Source organism: Mesoplodon mirus (genome assembly GCF_964341445.2).
Source record: "Mesoplodon mirus genome assembly, chromosome: 7".
NCBI lineage: Eukaryota > Metazoa > Chordata > Mammalia > Artiodactyla > Ziphiidae > Mesoplodon > Mesoplodon mirus.
In genome coordinates, this window is record NC_138983.1 from 35,329,295 (window position 1) to 35,353,000 (window position 23,706).

The window sequence follows — 23,706 nt, forward strand, 5'->3', positions numbered from 1 at the left end:
TGAGAGGCTCAGCAGTGGGCCTGCTGAATGGAATGGTGGCTCAATTTTTTCATTTAAACGCAGCTCCTTTCTGTTCTCATTATTGGCTGTTACCCCTTTACATCTCACCTGCAGCTAGAGGGTACAGAGTTCTCTGAAACCCCTTCAGCATTTATTGTTTATAGACTTTTAGCTGATGGTGGTTGACATGTGTGAGTTGAAACCTTTTTGGAGGTTAGATTTGCATGAGTCATATAATTCCTCATGTTGAGCTTTTATCCATTTTCCTCTTTTTTGAAAATGAGTGAGTCAAACTTACCCCCCCATACTATCTCCTTGAAAATTTGCCAGTTTTGAATTTGTTTGGCCATTCCCTACCTCCGCACAATTATTTAGGGCAGGTGTCCTTTACAGCCCTGAGTCCCTGTGAATGTTAAGTGACCATTAGCTGTGGGTTTAAAGCCACTCTTGTGGGAAACGGACTCAAGGCGGCAGCATTTCTACATTTCCAACTCTGGGTTTTTGGGCAACAGAGCTTTCCTGGAGATCGTGTTAGTAAGCTGCAAATTAGAGTGGAATGTGCCAGCGCAAACCCCCAAGAGCTTATATCTCCTAAATTGTTGTTTGTTTTTTAAATTTAATTTTTATTAATTATCAGAGCAAATTTGATAAAAATGTAGATTCTCCTAGGTGTACAGTTTCTGGTTCATCCTATCAATGTATCTGTCTATTCCTCTTTGGATCCTTTCCCTTGGATGTCTTTAGAGAGTGTTGAGTAGACCTGTCTGTGTATTCCATAGGTATTTCGTGATTATATATTTCATATGTATTAGTATATGTCTGTTAACCCCCATATCCTAATTCATACATTCCTTACACCTTTCCATTTGGTTAAACATAATTTGGTTTTCTGAATCTATGCGTGTCCTTCTCTTGGAAATTATTTCATGGGTATCAATTTTTAGGTAACACCTATAAGTGATGTCATAGGATGTCTGTCTTTCGGTTTCTTTCCTACTTCATGTTGGGTGATTATCTGTAGATCCTTCGATGGTGGTGCCAACGGCACTGTTCCATGCTTTTTCATGGCTAATATTCCATTGTGTACACGGACGACTTCTTCTTGGTGCATTTTTCTGTTGATGGACATTTTGGATTCTTCCAGGTCTTGGCTGTGATACATGTTGCTGCAGTGCAGGATTGCCAGCCTGTGTCTTTTTGATTCTGGTCTACTCAGGTGATAGGCCCACGAGTGGGCCTACCAGATCACATGGTAGCTCCATGTTTACCCTTAAACGCACCTCCATTCTGTTCTCAGTACTGGCTGTTACCAGGTTACATCCCACCAGCAGCTAAAGGGTATGCAGTTCTCTAAAACCCCTTCAGCATTTACTCTTTGTAGACTGTTTTTGCTGATGATCATTCTGACGGCTCTGAGGCGAACGTTTTTGTACACTGGATTTGCATGTCTTTATTAATTCCTGATGTTCAGCCTTGTTCCATTCCCGATTTTTAACAAAAAAGAAAGACGGAAAAAGAAGCAGAAGCCAAATGTGCATAAATTATGCCTCTTGAAACTGTCGGTTTGAAATGTGGACGTCTTTTGAATTTTTTGGTCGATATACAACCCCAGGATTTGTTTTCAGGGCAGGTGTGATTTACAGGCCTTCAATTATTCTGAATATCCACTGACTATTAGCGCTGGGATTAAAGCTGCTGTTGTGTGAAACGCCCACAAGGTGGCAGCAGTTGTCCTTTACCATATCTGGTTACTAGGGCAAGAGAGCCTCAATGGAAGTCGTGTTCTAGGTTGTAATTTAGAATGGAATGTGCCAGGAAAAAGCCCTTTATGTCTCACTACTTCTTGTTCGCCTTTTTAATTTAATTTTTATTTTTTATCACAGCAAGTTTGATTACAATGTTTGGCTTGTTCTAGGTGTGCAAGATGTGGTTCTTTTACACATAAACATATGTCTGTTCTTCCTGGGATCCTTTTCCATGTACGTGATGACAGAATGTTGAGTAGTCTTCTCTTGGTATTCCATAGGTGTTTGGTGATTCTATATTTCACCTGCGTTTGTATATGTCTGTTAACCTGAATATCCTAACGTATCCAATCCTCACAAATTTCCATTGGTGAACCATAAGTTTGTTTAATGAGTCTGTGGTTGCCCTTCTCTGTGGAAATATCTTCACTGGTATCAGTTTATAGGTAACACCTATAAATGATATCATACGATATGTGTCTTTCTCTTTCTGACGTACTACAAGTTGTGTGATTACGTCTAGACTCATCTACGGTGCTGCAAATGGCATTGTGTCCTTTTTTTCCTTGGCTAATATTCCGTCTGTACATGTACCAGTTCTGCTTTGTCCACTCATCTGTTGATGGACTTTTTGGTTGCTTCCATGTCTTGGCTATTGTAATGCTGCGGCTATGCACATTTGCCTGCCTGTGTCTTTCCAATTCTGTGTCCTTAGGTTATAGGCCCAGGAGTGGGCCTGCTGGATCATATGGTAGCAAAATGTTTACCTTGTAAAGGCACCTCCATTCTGTTCTCATTAGTGGCTCTTACCAGGTTACGTCCCACTTAAAGTTGAGGGGGTATGCACTACTCCACAACAACTTCAGCATTTATTGTTTGTAGTTTTTTTGCTGATGTTTATTCTGACTAGTGTGAGCTGATACCTCTTTGAGGCTGGATTTGCATGCGTCTCATAATCCCTGGAAATTGAGCTTTCTGGCATGTCCTTTTTTTCTTCAAACCGTGAAGTACACCTTACCTCTTCAAATTGTTTTCGTGAAGTACGTGTGACATTTAGAAATATTTTGGCCATTACCTCCCTCAAGACATTTTGAGGGCAGGTTTTATTTACAGCCCTCCAGTACTGGTGCCTATGAAGTGACCCTTAGCACAGGTTTTAAAGCTGCTGTTGCAGGTAACGGCCAGAGGGCGGCAGCATTTCTGCTTTTCCCAATCTGGTAACTAGGGAAACAGACTTTCCTGGCAGTGGTGTTCCTCGGTTATAAATTAGAGTGGAATGTGCCCGGATAAACACCCAAAGCTGATGTCTGCCTACATATGTTTGTTTTCTAAATTGAATTTATATTTTTTATTGGAGTCATATTCTATTTTGTACATAGACCACTTCTTCTTTGTGCATTCCTCTGTTGATGCACATTTTCGTAGCTTCCAGGTGTTGGCTATGGTAAATATTGCTAGAGTGCAGGATTGCCAGCCTGTGTCTTTTTTTTTTTGTCATATGTGGGCCTCACACTGCCGTGGCCCCTCCCATTGGAGAGCACAGGCTCCGGACGCGCAGGCCCAGCAGCCATAGCTCACGGGACAAGCCGCTCCACGGCATGTTGGATTTTCCCGCAGCGGGGCATGAACCCGTGTCCCCTGCATCGGTGGCGGACTCTCAACCACTGCGCCACCAGTGAAGCCCAGTCTGTGTCTTTTTGATTCTCATCCTCTCAGGCGATAGGCCCAGCAGTGTGTATGCTTGATTGAATGGTAGCTCAGTATTTACCTTTTCAAGGCACCTCCTCTGTGTTTCCCTTACTGGTTCTTACCATGTCCCACGTTGAACCAAGGATACGCATTTCTCCACAACCCCTTCAGCATTTATTGTTTGCAGAAGTTTTGCTGATGGCCATTCTGACTGGTGTGAGCTGATCGGATTTTTGTAACTTGGATTTGCATGTCTTTAATTATTCCTAATGTTCACTTTTCCACACCTTTTAAAATTTCTGTTAAAAAATGCAAAACACGGAGAGTGCAGTTAACCTCTTGAAATTGTCTTCTTGAAAGGTTGCCCTCAAAATTGAATTTTTGGGTCAATTTTCGACCCCAGGATTGTTTCTGAGGGTAGGTGTCATTCACAGGATTGTAATGAGTGTGAATATTTAGTGACCATTAGCACTGGGTTTAAAGCTGCTGTTGTGGGAAACGGCCACAAGGCGGCAGCATTTCTCCATTCCCAAATCTGGTTACTAGGGCAGCAGAGCCTTTCTGGAAGTCCTGTTCCTAGGCTGTAAATTAAAATGGAATGTGGCAGGAGAAACCCCCATAAGTTTCTGTTACATTACTTCTTGTTCGTTGTTTTAGTTTTTTTAATCGGGGTAATGATTAGACTATTGTTTGTCCTAGGTGTACACAATCTGGTTCATTTGTGCATAACATACATATATATATATATATATATATTCATGTACAGATCCACTTCCCATGTAAATTGTTGCAGAGTGTTCCATAGACCTCCCTTGCTATATGGTCGGTCTTTTGGATATATATATTTAATAGGTATTTGTAAACGTATGGTAACCATAATCTTAATTTTTCCATTCCCCCCCTTTCCTTTTAGATAAGCATAGTTTGTTTTCTAAGTCTGTGAGTGTCTTTCTCTGTGGAAATATGTTCATTTGTGTCCGTTGTTAGATAACACCTATAAGTGATGTCATAGGATATGTCTTTTGCTTTCCGACTTACCTCATGTTCTGTGATTATCTCTAGGCTCATCTATGGTGCCTCAAAGAGCAGTGTTTCATTGTTTCCCATGGCAAATATTCCTTTTTTTACATGGACCACTTCTTTTTCCACTCATCTGGTGATGGACATTTTGGTTGCTTCCGTGTCTTGGCTATTGTGAAGATTCCTGTAGTGCAGCTGTTGAAGCCTGTGCCTTCTTGACTCTGGATTTCTCGGGTGAGAGGCTCAGCAGTGGGCCTGCTGAATGGAATGGTGGCTCAATTTTTTCATTTAAACGCAGCTCCTTTCTGTTCTCATTATTGGCTGTTACCCCTTTACATCTCACCTGCAGCTAGAGGGTACAGAGTTCTCTGAAACCCCTTCAGCATTTATTGTTTATAGACTTTTAGCTGATGGTGGTTGACATGTGTGAGTTGAAACCTTTTTGGAGGTTAGATTTGCATGAGTCATATAATTCCTCATGTTGAGCTTTTATCCATTTTCCTCTTTTTTGAAAATGAGTGAGTCAAACTTACCCCCCCATACTATCTCCTTGAAAATTTGCCAGTTTTGAATTTGTTTGGCCATTCCCTACCTCCGCACAATTATTTAGGGCAGGTGTCCTTTACAGCCCTGAGTCCCTGTGAATGTTAAGTGACCATTAGCTGTGGGTTTAAAGCCACTCTTGTGGGAAACGGCCTCAAGGCGGCAGCATTTCTACATTTCCAACTCTGGGTTTTTGGGCAACAGAGCTTCCCTGGAGATCGTGTTAGTAAGCTGCAAATTAGAGTGGAATGTGCCAGCGCAAACCCCCAAGAGCTTATATCTCCTAAATTGTTGTTTGTTTTTTAAATTTAATTTTTATTAATTATCAGAGCAAATTTGATAAAAATGTAGATTCTCCTAGGTGTACAGTTTCTGGTTCATCCTATCAATGTATCTGTCTATTCCTCTTTGGATCCTTTCCCTTGGATGTCTTTAGAGAGTGTTGAGTAGACCTGTCTGTGTATTCCATAGGTATTTCGTGATTATATATTTCATATGTATTAGTATATGTCTGTTAACCCCCATATCCTAATTCATACATTCCTTACACCTTTCCATTTGGTTAAACATAATTTGGTTTTCTGAATCTATGCGTGTCCTTCTCTTGGAAATTATTTCATGGGTATCAATTTTTAGGTAACACCTATAAGTGATGTCATAGGATGTCTGTCTTTCGGTTTCTTTCCTACTTCATGTTGGGTGATTATCTGTAGATCCTTCGATGGTGGTGCCAACGGCACTGTTCCATGCTTTTTCATGGCTAATATTCCATTGTGTACACGGATGACTTCTTCTTGGTGCATTTTTCTGTTGATGGACATTTTGGATTCTTCCAGGTCTTGGCTATGATACATGTTGCTGCAGTGCAGGATTGCCAGCCTGTGTCTTTTTGATTCTGGTCTACTCAGGTGATAGGCCCACGAGTGGGCCTACCAGATCACATGGTAGCTCCATGTTTACCCTTAAACGCACCTCCATTCTGTTCTCAGTACTGGCTGTTAGCAGGTTACATCCCACCAGCAGCTAAAGGGTATGCAGTTCTCTAAAACCCCTTCAGCATTTACTCTTTGTAGACTGTTTTTGCTGATGATCATTCTGACGGCTCTGAGGCGAACGTTTTTGTACACTGGATTTGCATGTCTTTATTAATTCCTGATGTTCAGCCTTGTTCCATTCCCGATTTTTAACAAAAAAGAAAGACGGAAAAAGAAGCAGAAGCCAAATGTGCATAAATTATGCCTCTTGAAACTGTCGGTTTGAAATGTGGACGTCTTTTGAATTTTTTGGTCGATATACAACCCCAGGATTTGTTTTCAGGGCAGGTGTGATTTACAGGCCTTCAATTATTCTGAATATCCACTGACTATTAGCGCTGGGATTAAAGCTGCTGTTGTGTGAAACGCCCACAAGGTGGCAGCAGTTGTCCTTTACCATATCTGGTTACTAGGGCAAGAGAGCCTCAATGGAAGTCGTGTTCTAGGTTGTAATTTAGAATGGAATGTGCCAGGAAAAAGCCCTTTATGTCTCACTACTTCTTGTTCGCCTTTTTAATTTAATTTTTATTTTTTATCACAGCAAGTTTGATTACAATGTTTGGCTTGTTCTAGGTGTGCAAGATGTGGTTCTTTTACACATAAACATATGTCTGTTCTTCCTGGGATCCTTTTCCATGTACGTGATGACAGAATGTTGAGTAGTCTTCTCTTGGTATTCCATAGGTGTTTGGTGATTCTATATTTCACCTGCGTTTGTATATGTCTGTTAACCTGAATATCCTAACGTATCCAATCCTCACAAATTTCCATTGGTGAACCATAAGTTTGTTTAATGAGTCTGTGGTTGCCCTTCTCTGTGGAAATATCTTCACTGGTATCAGTTTATAGGTAACACCTATAAATGATATCATACGATATGTGTCTTTCTCTTTCTGACGTACTACAAGTTGTGTGATTACGTCTAGACTCGTCTACGGTGCTGCAAATGGCATTGTGTCCTTTTTTTCCTTGGCTAATATTCCGTCTGTACATGTACCAGTTCTGCTTTGTCCACTCATCTGTTGATGGACTTTTTGGTTGCTTCCATGTCTTGGCTATTGTAATGCTGCGGCTATGCACATTTGCCTGCCTGTGTCTTTCCAATTCTGTGTCCTTAGGTTATAGGCCCAGGAGTGGGCCTGCTGGATCATATGGTAGCAAAATGTTTACCTTGTAAAGGCACCTCCATTCTGTTCTCATTAGTGGCTCTTACCAGGTTACGTCCCACTTAAAGTTGAGGGGGTATGCACTACTCCACAACAACTTCAGCATTTATTGTTTGTAGTTTTTTTGCTGATGTTTATTCTGACTAGTGTGAGCTGATACCTCTTTGAGGCTGGATTTGCATGCGTCTCATAATCCCTGGAAATTGAGCTTTCTGGCATGTCCTTTTTTTCTTCAAACCGTGAAGTACACCTTACCTCTTCAAATTGTTTTCGTGAAGTACGTGTGACATTTAGAAATATTTTGGCCATTACCTCCCTCAAGACATTTTGAGGGCAGGTTTTATTTACAGCCCTCCAGTACTGGTGCCTATGAAGTGACCCTTAGCACAGGTTTTAAAGCTGCTGTTGCAGGTAACGGCCAGAGGGCGGCAGCATTTCTGCTTTTCCCAATCTGGTAACTAGGGAAACAGACTTTCCTGGCAGTGGTGTTCCTCGGTTATAAATTAGAGTGGAATGTGCCCGGATAAACACCCAAAGCTGATGTCTGCCTACATATGTTTGTTTTCTAAATTGAATTTATATTTTTTATTGGAGTCATATTCTATTTTGTACATAGACCACTTCTTCTTTGTGCATTCCTCTGTTGATGCACATTTTCGTAGCTTCCAGGTGTTGGCTATGGTAAATATTGCTAGAGTGCAGGATTGCCAGCCTGTGTCTTTTTTTTTTGTCATATGTGGGCCTCACACTGCCGTGGCCCCTCCCATTGGAGAGCACAGGCTCCGGACGTGCAGGCCCAGCAGCCATAGCTCACGGGACAAGCCGCTCCACGGCATGTTGGATTTTCCCGCAGCGGGGCATGAACCCGTGTCCCCTGCATCGGTGGCGGACTCTCAACCACTGCGCCACCAGTGAAGCCCAGCCTGTGTCTTTTTGATTCTCATCCTCTCAGGCGATAGGCCCAGCAGTGGGTATGCTTGATTGAATGGTAGCTCAGTATTTACCTTTTCAAGGCACCTCCTCTGTGTTTTCCTTACTGGTTCTTACCATGTCCCACGTTGAACCAAGGATACGCATTTCTCCACAACCCCTTCAGCATTTAATGTTTGCAGAAGTTTTGCTGATGGCCATTGTGACTGGTGTGAGCTGATCGAATTTTTGTAACTTGGATTTGCATGTCTTTAATTATTCCTAATGTTCACTTTTCCACACCTTTTTAAATGTCTGTTAAAAAATGCAAAACACGGAGAGTGCAGTTAACCTCTTGAAATTGTCTTCTTGAAAGGTTGCCCTCAAAATTGAATTTTTGGGTCAATTTTCGACGCCAGGATTGTTTCTGAGGGTAGGTGTCATTCACAGGATTGTAATGAGTGTGAATATTTAGTGACCATTAGCACTGGGTTTAAAGCTGCTGTTGTGGGAAACGGCCACAAGGCGGCAGCATTTCTCCATTCCCAAATCTGGTTACTAGGGCAGCAGAGCCTTTCTGGAAGTCCTGTTCCTAGGCTGTAAATTAAAATGGAATGTGGCAGGAGAAACCCCCATAAGTTTCTGTTACATTACTTCTTGTTCGTTGTTTTAGTTTTTTTAATCGGGGTAATGATTAGACTATTGTTTGTCCTAGGTGTACACAATCTGGTTCATTTGTGCATAACATATATATATATATATATATATATATATATATATATATATATATATATTCATGTACAGATCCACTTCCCATGTAAATTGTTGCAGAGTGTTCCATAGACCTCCCTTGCTATATGGTCGGTCTTTTGGATATATATATTTAATAGGTATTTGTAAACGTATGGTAACCATAATCTTAATTTTTCCATTCCCCCCCTTTCCTTTTAGATAAGCATAGTTTGTTTTCTAAGTCTGTGAGTGTCTTTCTCTGTGGAAATATGTTCATTTGTGTCCGTTGTTAGATAACACCTATAAGTGATGTCATAGGATATGTCTTTTGCTTTCCGACTTACCTCATGTTCTGTGATTATCTCTAGGCTCATCTATGGTGCCTCAAAGAGCAGTGTTTCATTGTTTCCCATGGCAAATATTCCTTTTTGTACATGGACCACTTCTTTTTCCACTCATCTGGTGATGGACATTTTGGTTGCTTCCGTGTCTTGGCTATTGTGAAAATTCCTGCAGTGCAGCTGTTGAAGCCTGTGCCTTCTTGACTCTGGATTTCTCGGGTGAGAGGCTCAGCAGTGGGCCTGCTGAATGGAATGGTGGCTCAATTTTTTCATTTAAACGCAGCTCCTTTCTGTTCTCATTATTGGCTGTTACCCCTTTACATCTCACCTGCAGCTAGAGGGTACAGAGTTCTCTGAAACCCCTTCAGCATTTATTGTTTATAGACTTTTAGCTGATGGTGGTTGACATGTGTGAGTTGAAACCTTTTTGGAGGTTAGATTTGCATGAGTCATATAATTCCTCATGTTGAGCTTTTATCCATTTTCCTCTTTTTTGAAAATGAGTGAGTCAAACTTACCCCCCCATACTATCTCCTTGAAAATTTGCCAGTTTTGAATTTGTTTGGCCATTCCCTACCTCCGCACAATTATTTAGGGCAGGTGTCCTTTACAGCCCTGAGTCCCTGTGAATGTTAAGTGACCATTAGCTGTGGGTTTAAAGCCACTCTTGTGGGAAACGGCCTCAAGGCGGCAGCATTTCTACATTTCCAACTCTGGGTTTTTGGGCAACAGAGCTTCCCTGGAGATCGTGTTAGTAAGCTGCAAATTAGAGTGGAATGTGCCAGCGCAAACCCCCAAGAGCTTATATCTCCTAAATTGTTGTTTGTTTTTTAAATTTAATTTTTATTAATTATCAGAGCAAATTTGATAAAAATGTAGATTCTCCTAGGTGTACAGTTTCTGGTTCATCCTATCAATGTATCTGTCTATTCCTCTTTGGATCCTTTCCCTTGGATGTCTTTAGAGAGTGTTGAGTAGACCTGTCTGTGTATTCCATAGGTATTTCGTGATTATATATTTCATATGTATTAGTATATGTCTGTTAACCCCCATATCCTAATTCATACATTCCTTACACCTTTCCATTTGGTTAAACATAATTTGGTTTTCTGAATCTATGCGTGTCCTTCTCTTGGAAATTATTTCATGGGTATCAATTTTTAGGTAACACCTATAAGTGATGTCATAGGATGTCTGTCTTTCGGTTTCTTTCCTACTTCATGTTGGGTGATTATCTGTAGATCCTTCGATGGTGGTGCCAACGGCACTGTTCCATGCTTTTTCATGGCTAATATTCCATTGTGTACACGGACGACTTCTTCTTGGTGCATTTTTCTGTTGATGGACATTTTGGATTCTTCCAGGTCTTGGCTGTGATACATGTTGCTGCAGTGCAGGATTGCCAGCCTGTGTCTTTTTGATTCTGGTCTACTCAGGTGATAGGCCCACGAGTGGGCCTACCAGATCACATGGTAGCTCCATGTTTACCCTTAAACGCACCTCCATTCTGTTCTCAGTACTGGCTGTTACCAGGTTACATCCCACCAGCAGCTAAAGGGTATGCAGTTCTCTAAAACCCCTTCAGCATTTACTCTTTGTAGACTGTTTTTGCTGATGATCATTCTGACGGCTCTGAGGCGAACGTTTTTGTACACTGGATTTGCATGTCTTTATTAATTCCTGATGTTCAGCCTTGTTCCATTCCCGATTTTTAACAAAAAAGAAAGACGGAAAAAGAAGCAGAAGCCAAATGTGCATAAATTATGCCTCTTGAAACTGTCGGTTTGAAATGTGGACGTCTTTTGAATTTTTTGGTCGATATACAACCCCAGGATTTGTTTTCAGGGCAGGTGTGATTTACAGGCCTTCAATTATTCTGAATATCCACTGACTATTAGCGCTGGGATTAAAGCTGCTGTTGTGTGAAACGCCCACAAGGTGGCAGCAGTTGTCCTTTACCATATCTGGTTACTAGGGCAAGAGAGCCTCAATGGAAGTCGTGTTCTAGGTTGTAATTTAGAATGGAATGTGCCAGGAAAAAGCCCTTTATATCTCACTACTTCTTGTTCGCCTTTTTAATTTAATTTTTATTTTTTATCACAGCAAGTTTGATTACAATGTTTGGCTTGTTCTAGGTGTGCAAGATGTGGTTCTTTTACACATAAACATATGTCTGTTCTTCCTGGGATCCTTTTCCATGTACGTGATGACAGAATGTTGAGTAGTCTTCTCTTGGTATTCCATAGGTGTTTGGTGATTCTATATTTCACCTGCGTTTGTATATGTCTGTTAACCTGAATATCCTAACGTATCCAATCCTCACAAATTTCCATTGGTGAACCATAAGTTTGTTGAATGAGTCTGTGGTTGCCCTTCTCTGTGGAAATATCTTCACTGGTATCAGTTTATAGGTAACACCTATAAATGATATCATACGATATGTGTCTTTCTCTTTCTGACGTACTACAAGTTGTGTGATTACGTCTAGACTCATCTACGGTGCTGCAAATGGCATTGTGTCCTTTTTTTCCTTGGCTAATATTCCGTCTGTACATGTACCAGTTCTGCTTTGTCCACTCATCTGTTGATGGACTTTTTGGTTGCTTCCATGTCTTGGCTATTGTAATGCTGCGGCTATGCACATTTGCCTGCCTGTGTCTTTCCAATTCTGTGTCCTTAGGTTATAGGCCCAGGAGTGGGCCTGCTGGATCATATGGTAGCAAAATGTTTACCTTGTAAAGGCACCTCCATTCTGTTCTCATTAGTGGCTCTTACCAGGTTACGTCCCACTTAAAGTTGAGGGGGTATGCACTACTCCACAACAACTTCAGCATTTATTGTTTGTAGTTTTTTTGCTGATGTTTATTCTGACTAGTGTGAGCTGATACCTCTTTGAGGCTGGATTTGCATGCGTCTCATAATCCCTGGAAATTGAGCTTTCTGGCATGTCCTTTTTTTCTTCAAACCGTGAAGTACACCTTACCTCTTCAAATTGTTTTCGTGAAGTACGTGTGACATTTAGAAATATTTTGGCCATTACCTCCCTCAAGACATTTTGAGGGCAGGTTTTATTTACAGCCCTCCAGTACTGGTGCCTATGAAGTGACCCTTAGCACAGGTTTTAAAGCTGCTGTTGCAGGTAACGGCCAGAGGGCGGCAGCATTTCTGCTTTTCCCAATCTGGTAACTAGGGAAACAGACTTTCCTGGCAGTGGTGTTCCTCGGTTATAAATTAGAGTGGAATGTGCCCGGATAAACACCCAAAGCTGATGTCTGCCTACATATGTTTGTTTTCTAAATTGAATTTATATTTTTTATTGGAGTCATATTCTATTTTGTACATAGACCACTTCTTCTTTGTGCATTCCTCTGTTGATGCACATTTTCGTAGCTTCCAGGTGTTGGCTATGGTAAATATTGCTAGAGTGCAGGATTGCCAGCCTGTGTCTTTTTTTTTTTGTCATATGTGGGCCTCACACTGCCGTGGCCCCTCCCATTGGAGAGCACAGGCTCCGGACGCGCAGGCCCAGCAGCCATAGCTCACGGGACAAGCCGCTCCACGGCATGTTGGATTTTCCCGCAGCGGGGCATGAACCCGTGTCCCCTGCATCGGTGGCGGACTCTCAACCACTGCGCCACCAGTGAAGCCCAGTCTGTGTCTTTTTGATTCTCATCCTCTCAGGCGATAGGCCCAGCAGTGTGTATGCTTGATTGAATGGTAGCTCAGTATTTACCTTTTCAAGGCACCTCCTCTGTGTTTCCCTTACTGGTTCTTACCATGTCCCACGTTGAACCAAGGATACGCATTTCTCCACAACCCCTTCAGCATTTATTGTTTGCAGAAGTTTTGCTGATGGCCATTCTGACTGGTGTGAGCTGATCGGATTTTTGTAACTTGGATTTGCATGTCTTTAATTATTCCTAATGTTCACTTTTCCACACCTTTTAAAATTTCTGTTAAAAAATGCAAAACACGGAGAGTGCAGTTAACCTCTTGAAATTGTCTTCTTGAAAGGTTGCCCTCAAAATTGAATTTTTGGGTCAATTTTCGACGCCAGGATTGTTTCTGAGGGTAGGTGTCATTCACAGGATTGTAATGAGTGTGAATATTTAGTGACCATTAGCACTGGGTTTAAAGCTGCTGTTGTGGGAAACGGCCACAAGGCGGCAGCATTTCTCCATTCCCAAATCTGGTTACTAGGGCAGCAGAGCCTTTCTGGAAGTCCTGTTCCTAGGCTGTAAATTAAAATGGAATGTGGCAGGAGAAACCCCCATAAGTTTCTGTTACATTACTTCTTGTTCGTTGTTTTAGTTTTTTTAATCGGGGTAATGATTAGACTATTGTTTGTCCTAGGTGTACACAATCTGGTTCATTTGTGCATAACATACATATATATATATATATATATATTCATGTACAGATCCACTTCCCATGTAAATTGTTGCAGAGTGTTCCATAGACCTCCCTTGCTATATGGTCGGTCTTTTGGATATATATATTTAATAGGTATTTGTAAACGTATGGTAACCATAATCTTAATTTTTCCATTCCCCCCCTTTCCTTTTAGATAAGCATAGTTTGTTTTCTAAGTCTGTGAGTGTCTTTCTCTGTGGAAATATGTTCATTTGTGTCCGTTGTTAGATAACACCTATAAGTGATGTCATAGGATATGTCTTTTGCTTTCCGACTTACCTCATGTTCTGTGATTATCTCTAGGCTCATCTATGGTGCCTCAAAGAGCAGTGTTTCATTGTTTCCCATGGCAAATATTCCTTTTTGTACATGGACCACTTCTTTTTCCACTCATCTGGTGATGGACATTTTGGTTGCTTCCGTGTCTTGGCTATTGTGAAAATTCCTGCAGTGCAGCTGTTGAAGCCTGTGCCTTCTTGACTCTGGATTTCTCGGGTGAGAGGCTCAGCAGTGGGCCTGCTGAATGGAATGGTGGCTCAATTTTTTCATTTAAACGCAGCTCCTTTCTGTTCTCATTATTGGCTGTTACCCCTTTACATCTCACCTGCAGCTAGAGGGTACAGAGTTCTCTGAAACCCCTTCAGCATTTATTGTTTATAGACTTTTAGCTGATGGTGGTTGACATGTGTGAGTTGAAACCTTTGTGGAGGTTAGATTTGCATGAGTCATATAATTCCTCATGTTGAGCTTTTATCCATTTTCCTCCTTTTTGAAAATGAGTGAGTCAAACTTACCCCCCCATACTATCTCCTTGAAAATTTGCCAGTTTTGAATTTGTTTGGCCATTCCCTACCTCCGCACAATTATTTAGGGCAGGTGTCCTTTACAGCCCTGAGTCCCTGTGAATGTTAAGTGACCATTAGCTGTGGGTTTAAAGCCACTCTTGTGGGAAACGGCCTCAAGGCGGCAGCATTTCTCCATTTTCAACTCTGGGTTTTTGGGCAACAGAGCTTCCCTGGAGATCGTGTTAGTAAGCTGCAAATTAGAGTGGAATGTGCCAGCGCAAACCCCCAAGAGCTTATATCTCCTAAATTGTTGTTTGTTTTTTAAATTTAATTTTTATTAATTATCAGAGCAAATTTGATAAAAATGTAGATTCTCCTAGGTGTACAGTTTCTGGTTCATCCTATCAATGTATCTGTCTATTCCTCTTTGGATCCTTTCCCTTGGATGTCTTTAGAGAGTGTTGAGTAGACCTGTCTGTGTATTCCATAGGTATTTCGTGATTATATATTTCATATGTATTAGTATATGTCTGTTAACCCCCATATCCTAATTCATACATTCCTTACACCTTTCCATTTGGTTAAACATAATTTGGTTTTCTGAATCTATGCGTGTCCTTCTCTTGGAAATTATTTCATGGGTATCAATTTTTAGGTAACACCTATAAGTGATGTCATAGGATGTCTGTCTTTCGGTTTCTTTCCTACTTCATGTTGGGTGATTATCTGTAGATCCTTCGATGGTGGTGCCAACGGCACTGTTCCATGCTTTTTCATGGCTAATATTCCATTGTGTACACGGACGACTTCTTCTTGGTGCATTTTTCTGTTGATGGACATTTTGGATTCTTCCAGGTCTTGGCTATGATACATGTTGCTGCAGTGCAGGATTGCCAGCCTGTGTCTTTTTGATTCTGGTCTACTCAGGTGATAGGCCCACGAGTGGGCCTACCAGATCACATGGTAGCTCCATGTTTACCCTTAAACGCACCTCCATTCTGTTCTCAGTACTGGCTGTTACCAGGTTACATCCCACCAGCAGCTAAAGGGTATGCAGTTCTCTAAAACCCCTTCAGCATTTACTCTTTGTAGACTGTTTTTGCTGATGATCATTCTGACGGCTCTGAGGCGAACGTTTTTGTACACTGGATTTGCATGTCTTTATTAATTCCTGATGTTCAGCCTTGTTCCATTCCCGATTTTTAACAAAAAAGAAAGACGGAAAAAGAAGCAGAAGCCAAATGTGCATAAATTATTCCTCTTGAAACTGTCGGTTTGAAATGTGGACGTCTTTTGAATTTTTTGGTCGATATACAACCCCAGGATTTGTTTTCAGGGCAGGTGTGATTTACAGGCCTTCAATTATTCTGAATATCCACTGACTATTAGCGCTGGGATTAAAGCTGCTGTTGTGTGAAACGCCCACAAGGTGGCAGCAGTTGTCCTTTACCATATCTGGTTACTAGGGCAAGAGAGCCTCAATGGAAGTCGTGTTCTAGGTTGTAATTTAGAATGGAATGTGCCAGGAAAAAGCCCTTTATGTCTCACTACTTCTTGTTCGCCTTTTTAATTTAATTTTTATTTTTTATCACAGCAAGTTTGATTACAATGTTTGGCTTGTTCTAGGTGTGCAAGATGTGGTTCTTTTACACATAAACATATGTCTGTTCTTCCTGAGATCCTTTTCCATGTACGTGATGACAGAATGTTGAGTAGTCTTCTCTTGCTATTCCATAGGTGTTTGGTGATTCTATATTTCACCTGCGTTTGTATATGTCTGTTAACCTGAATATCCTAACGTATCCAATCCTCACAAATTTCCATTGGTGAACCATAAGTTTGTTGAATGAGTCTGTGGTTGCCCTTCTCTGTGGAAATATCTTCACTGGTATCAGTTTATAGGTAACACCTATAAATGATATCATACGATATGTGTCTTTCTCTTTCTGACGTACTACAAGTTGTGTGATTACGTCTAGACTCATCTACGGTGCTGCAAATGGCATTGTGTCCTTTTTTTCCTTGGCTAATATTCCGTCTGTACATGTACCAGTTCTGCTTTGTCCACTCATCTGTTGATGGACTTTTTGGTTGCTTCCATGTCTTGGCTATTGTAATGCTGCGGCTATGCACATTTGCCTGCCTGTGTCTTTCCAATTCTGTGTCCTTAGGTTATAGGCCCAGGAGTGGGCCTGCTGGATCATATGGTAGCAAAATGTTTACCTTGTAAAGGCACCTCCATTCTGTTCTCATTAGTGGCTCTTACCAGGTTACGTCCCACTTAAAGTTGAGGGGGTATGCACTACTCCACAACAACTTCAGCATTTATTGTTTGTAGTTTTTTTGCTGATGTTTATTCTGACTAGTGTGAGCTGATACCTCTTTGAGGCTGGATTTGCATGCGTCTCATAATCCCTGGAAATTGAGCTTTCTGGCATGTCCTTTTTTTCTTCAAACCGTGAAGTACACCTTACCTCTTCAAATTGTTTTCGTGAAGTACGTGTGACATTTAGAAATATTTTGGCCATTACCTCCCTCAAGACATTTTGAGGGCAGGTTTTATTTACAGCCCTCCAGTACTGGTGCCTATGAAGTGACCCTTAGCACAGGTTTTAAAGCTGCTGTTGCAGGTAACGGCCAGAGGGCGGCAGCATTTCTGCTTTTCCCAATCTGGTAACTAGGGAAACAGACTTTCCTGGCAGTGGTGTTCCTCGGTTATAAATTAGAGTGGAATGTGCCCGGATAAACACCCAAAGCTGATGTCTGCCTACATATGTTTGTTTTCTAAATTGAATTTATATTTTTTTATTGGAGTCATATTCTATTTTGTACATAGACCACTTCTTCTTTGTGCATTCCTCTGTTGATGCACATTTTCGTAGCTTCCAGGTGTTGGCTATGGTAAATATTGCTAGAGTGCAGGATTGCCAGCCTGTGTCTTTTTTTTTTGTCATATGTGGGCCTCACACTGCCGTGGCCCCTCCCATTGGAGAGCACAGGCTCCGGACGCGCAGGCCCAGCAGCCATAGCTCACGGGACAAGCCGCTCCACGGCATGTTGGATTTTCCCGCAGCGGGGCATGAACCCGTGTCCCCTGCATCGGTGGCGGACTCTCAACCACTGCGCCACCAGTGAAGCCCAGCCTGTGTCTTTTTGATTCTCATCCTCTCAGGCGATAGGCCCAGCAGTGGGTATGCTTGATTGAATGGTAGCTCAGTATTTACCTTTTCAAGGCACCTCCTCTGTGTTTTCCTTACTGGTCCTTACCATGTCCCACGTTGAACCAAGGATACGCATTTCTCCACAACCCCTTCAGCATTTATTGTTTGCAGAAGTTTTGCTGATGGCCATTCTGACTGGTGTGAGCTGATCGGATTTTTGTAACTTGGATTTGCATGTCTTTAATTATTCCTAATGTTCACTTTTCCACACCTTTTTAAATGTCTGTTAAAAAATGCAAAACACGGAGAGTGCAGTTAACCTCTTGAAATTGTCTTCTTGAAAGGTTGCCCTCAAAATTGAATTTTTGGGTCAATTTTCGACCCCAGGATTGTTTCTGAGGGTAGGTGTCATTCACAGGATTGTAATGAGTGTGAATATTTAGTGACCATTAGCACTGGGTTTAAAGCTGCTGTTGTGGGAAACGGCCACAAGGCGGCAGCATTTCTCCATTCCCAAATCTGGTTACTAGGGCAGCAGAGCCTTTCTGGAAGTCCTGTTCCTAGGCTGTAAATTAAAATGGAATGTGGCAGGAGAAACCCCCATAAGTTTCTGTTACATTACTTCTTGTTCGTTGTTTTAGTTTTTTTAATCGGGGTAATGATTAGACTATTGTTTGTCCTAGGTGTACACAATCTGGTTCATTTGTGCATAACATACATACATATATATATATATATATATATATATATATATATATATATATATATTCATGTACAGATCCACTTCCCATGTAAATTGTTGCAGAGTGTTCCATAGACCTCCCTTGCTATATGGTCGGTCTTTTGGATATATATATTTAATAGGTATTTGTAAACGTATGGTAACCGTAATCTTAATTTTTCCATTCCCCCCCTTTCCTTTTAGATAAGCATAGTTTGTTTTCTAAGTCTGTGAGTGTCTTTCTCTGTGGAAATATGTTCATTTGTGTCCGTTGTTAGATAACACCTATAAGTGATGTCATAGGATATGTCTTTTGCTTTCCGACTTACCTCATGTTCTGTGATTATCTCTAGGCTCATCTATGGTGCCTCAAAGAGCAGTGTTTCATTGTTTCCCATGGCAAATATTCCTTTTTGTACATGGACCACTTCTTTTTCCACTCATCTGGTGATGGACATTTTGGTTGCTTCCGTGTCTTGGCTATTGTGAAAATTCCTGCAGTGCAGCTGTTGAAGCCTGTGCCTTCTTGACTCTGGATTTCTCGGGTGAGAGGCTCAGCAGTGGGCCTGCTGAATGGAATGGTGGCTCAATTTTTTCATTTAAACGCAGCTCCTTTCTGTTCTCATTATTGGCTGTTACCCCTTTACATCTCACCTGCAGCTAGAGGGTACAGAGTTCTCTGAAACCCCTTCAGCATTTATTGTTTATAGACTTTTAGCTGATGGTGGTTGACATGTGTGAGTTGAAACCTTTGTGGAGGTTAGATTTGCATGAGTCATATAATTCCTCATGTTGAGCTTTTATCCATTTTCCTCTTTTTTGAAAATGAGTGAGTCAAACTTACCCCCCCATACTATCTCCTTGAAAATTTGCCAGTTTTGAATTTGTTTGGCCATTCCCTACCTCCGCACAATTATTTAGGGCAGGTGTCCTTTACAGCCCTGAGTCCCTGTGAATGTTAAGTGACCATTAGCTGTGGGTTTAAAGCCACTCTTGTGGGAAACGGCCTCAAGGCGGCAGCATTTCTACATTTCCAACTCTGGGTTTTTGGGCAACAGAGCTTCCCTGGAGATCGTGTTAGTAAGCTGCAAATTAGAGTGGAATGTGCCAGCGCAAACCCCCAAGAGCTTATATCTCCTAAATTGTTGTTTGTTTTTTAAATTTAATTTTTATTAATTATCAGAGCAAATTTGATAAAAATGTAGATTCTCCTAGGTGTACAGTTTCTGGTTCATCCTATCAATGTATCTGTCTATTCCTCTTTGGATCCTTTCCCTTGGATGTCTTTAGAGAGTGTTGAGTAGACCTGTCTGTGTATTCCATAGGTATTTCGTGATTATATATTTCATATGTATTAGTATATGTCTGTTAACCCCCATATCCTAATTCATACATTCCTTACACCTTTCCATTTGGTTAAACATAATTTGGTTTTCTGAATCTATGCGTGTCCTTCTCTTGGAAATTATTTCATGGGTATCAATTTTTAGGTAACACCTATAAGTGATGTCATAGGATGTCTGTCTTTCGGTTTCTTTCCTACTTCATGTTGGGTGATTATCTGTAGATCCTTCGATGGTGGTGCCAACGGCACTGTTCCATGCTTTTTCATGGCTAATATTCCATTGTGTACACGGATGACTTCTTCTTGGTGCATTTTTCTGTTGATGGACATTTTGGATTCTTCCAGGTCTTGGCTATGATACATGTTGCTGCAGTGCAGGATTGCCAGCCTGTGTCTTTTTGATTCTGGTCTACTCAGGTGATAGGCCCACGAGTGGGCCTACCAGATCACATGGTAGCTCCATGTTTACCCTTAAACGCACCTCCATTCTGTTCTCAGTACTGGCTGTTAGCAGGTTACATCCCACCAGCAGCTAAAGGGTATGCAGTTCTCTAAAACCCCTTCAGCATTTACTCTTTGTAGACTGTTTTTGCTGATGATCATTCTGACGGCTCTGAGGCGAACGTTTTTGTACACTGGATTTGCATGTCTTTATTAATTCCTGATGTTCAGCCTTGTTCCATTCCCGATTTTTAACAAAAAAGAAAGACGGAAAAAGAAGCAGAAGCCAAATGTGCATAAATTATGCCTCTTGAAACTGTCGGTTTGAAATGTGGACGTCTTTTGAATTTTTTGGTCGATATACAACCCCAGGATTTGTTTTCAGGGCAGGTGTGATTTACAGGCCTTCAATTATTCTGAATATCCACTGACTATTAGCGCTGGGATTAAAGCTGCTGTTGTGTGAAACGCCCACAAGGTGGCAGCAGTTGTCCTTTACCATATCTGGTTACTAGGGCAAGAGAGCCTCAATGGAAGTCGTGTTCTAGGTTGTAATTTAGAATGGAATGTGCCAGGAAAAAGCCCTTTATGTCTCACTACTTCTTGTTCGCCTTTTTAATTTAATTTTTATTTTTTATCACAGCAAGTTTGATTACAATGTTTGGCTTGTTCTAGGTGTGCAAGATGTGGTTCTTTTACACATAAACATATGTCTGTTCTTCCTGGGATCCTTTTCCATGTACGTGATGACAGAATGTTGAGTAGTCTTCTCTTGGTATTCCATAGGTGTTTGGTGATTCTATATTTCACCTGCGTTTGTATATGTCTGTTAACCTGAATATCCTAACGTATCCAATCCTCACAAATTTCCATTGGTGAACCATAAGTTTGTTGAATGAGTCTGTGGTTGCCCTTCTCTGTGGAAATATCTTCACTGGTATCAGTTTATAGGTAACACCTATAAATGATATCATACGATATGTGTCTTTCTCTTTCTGACGTACTACAAGTTGTGTGATTACGTCTAGACTCGTCTACGGTGCTGCAAATGGCATTGTGTCCTTTTTTTCCTTGGCTAATATTCCGTCTGTACATGTACCAGTTCTGCTTTGTCCACTCATCTGTTGATGGACTTTTTGGTTGCTTCCATGTCTTGGCTATTGTAATGCTGCGGCTATGCACATTTGCCTGCCTGTGTCTTTCCAATTCTGTGTCCTTAGGTTATAGGCCCAGGAGTGGGCCTGCTGGATCATATGGTAGCAAAATGTTTACCTTGTAAAGGCACCTCCATTCTGTTCTCATTAGTGGCTCTTACCAGGTTACGTCCCACTTAAAGTTGAGGGGGTATGCACTACTCCACAACAACTTCAGCATTTATTGTTTGTAGTTTTTTTGCTGATGTTTATTCTGACTAGTGTGAGCTGATACCTCTTTGAGGCTGGATTTGCATGCGTCTCATAATCCCTGGAAATTGAGCTTTCTGGCATGTCCTTTTTTTCTTCAAACCGTGAAGTACACCTTACCTCTTCAAATTGTTTTCGTGAAGTACGTGTGACATTTAGAAATATTTTGGCCATTACCTCCCTCAAGACATTTTGAGGGCAGGTTTTATTTACAGCCCTCCAGTACTGGTGCCTATGAAGTGACCCTTAGCACAGGTTTTAAAGCTGCTGTTGCAGGTAACGGCCAGAGGGCGGCAGCATTTCTGCTTTTCCCAATCTGGTAACTAGGGAAACAGACTTTCCTGGCAGTGGTGTTCCTCGGTTATAAATTAGAGTGGAATGTGCCCGGATAAACACCCAAAGCTGATGTCTGCCTACATATGTTTGTTTTCTAAATTGAATTTATATTTTTTATTGGAGTCATATTCTATTTTGTACATAGACCACTTCTTCTTTGTGCATTCCTCTGTTGATGCACATTTTCGTAGCTTCCAGGTGTTGGCTATGGTAAATATTGCTAGAGTGCAGGATTGCCAGCCTGTGTCTTTTTTTTTTGTCATATGTGGGCCTCACACTGCCGTGGCCCCTCCCATTGGAGAGCACAGGCTCCGGACGTGCAGGCCCAGCAGCCATAGCTCACGGGACAAGCCGCTCCACGGCATGTTGGATTTTCCCGCAGCGGGGCATGAACCCGTGTCCCCTGCATCGGTGGCGGACTCTCAACCACTGCGCCACCAGTGAAGCCCAGCCTGTGTCTTTTTGATTCTCATCCTCTCAGGCGATAGGCCCAGCAGTGGGTATGCTTGATTGAATGGTAGCTCAGTATTTACCTTTTCAAGGCACCTCCTCTGTGTTTTCCTTACTGGTTCTTACCATGTCCCACGTTGAACCAAGGATACGCATTTCTCCACAACCCCTTCAGCATTTAATGTTTGCAGAAGTTTTGCTGATGGCCATTGTGACTGGTGTGAGCTGATCGAATTTTTGTAACTTGGATTTGCATGTCTTTAATTATTCCTAATGTTCACTTTTCCACACCTTTTTAAATGTCTGTTAAAAAATGCAAAACACGGAGAGTGCAGTTAACCTCTTGAAATTGTCTTCTTGAAAGGTTGCCCTCAAAATTGAATTTTTGGGTCAATTTTCGACGCCAGGATTGTTTCTGAGGGTAGGTGTCATTCACAGGATTGTAATGAGTGTGAATATTTAGTGACCATTAGCACTGGGTTTAAAGCTGCTGTTGTGGGAAACGGCCACAAGGCGGCAGCATTTCTCCATTCCCAAATCTGGTTACTAGGGCAGCAGAGCCTTTCTGGAAGTCCTGTTCCTAGGCTGTAAATTAAAATGGAATGTGGCAGGAGAAACCCCCATAAGTTTCTGTTACATTACTTCTTGTTCGTTGTTTTAGTTTTTTTAATCGGGGTAATGATTAGACTATTGTTTGTCCTAGGTGTACACAATCTGGTTCATTTGTGCATAACATATATATATATATATATATATATATATATATATATATATATATTCATGTACAGATCCACTTCCCATGTAAATTGTTGCAGAGTGTTCCATAGACCTCCCTTGCTATATGGTCGGTCTTTTGGATATATATATTTAATAGGTATTTGTAAACGTATGGTAACCATAATCTTAATTTTTCCATTCCCCCCCTTTCCTTTTAGATAAGCATAGTTTGTTTTCTAAGTCTGTGAGTGTCTTTCTCTGTGGAAATATGTTCATTTGTGTCCGTTGTTAGATAACACCTATAAGTGATGTCATAGGATATGTCTTTTGCTTTCCGACTTACCTCATGTTCTGTGATTATCTCTAGGCTCATCTATGGTGCCTCAAAGAGCAGTGTTTCATTGTTTCCCATGGCAAATATTCCTTTTTGTACATGGACCACTTCTTTTTCCACTCATCTGGTGATGGACATTTTGGTTGCTTCCGTGTCTTGGCTATTGTGAAAATTCCTGCAGTGCAGCTGTTGAAGCCTGTGCCTTCTTGACTCTGGATTTCTCGGGTGAGAGGCTCAGCAGTGGGCCTGCTGAATGGAATGGTGGCTCAATTTTTTCATTTAAACGCAGCTCCTTTCTGTTCTCATTATTGGCTGTTACCCCTTTACATCTCACCTGCAGCTAGAGGGTACAGAGTTCTCTGAAACCCCTTCAGCATTTATTGTTTATAGACTTTTAGCTGATGGTGGTTGACATGTGTGA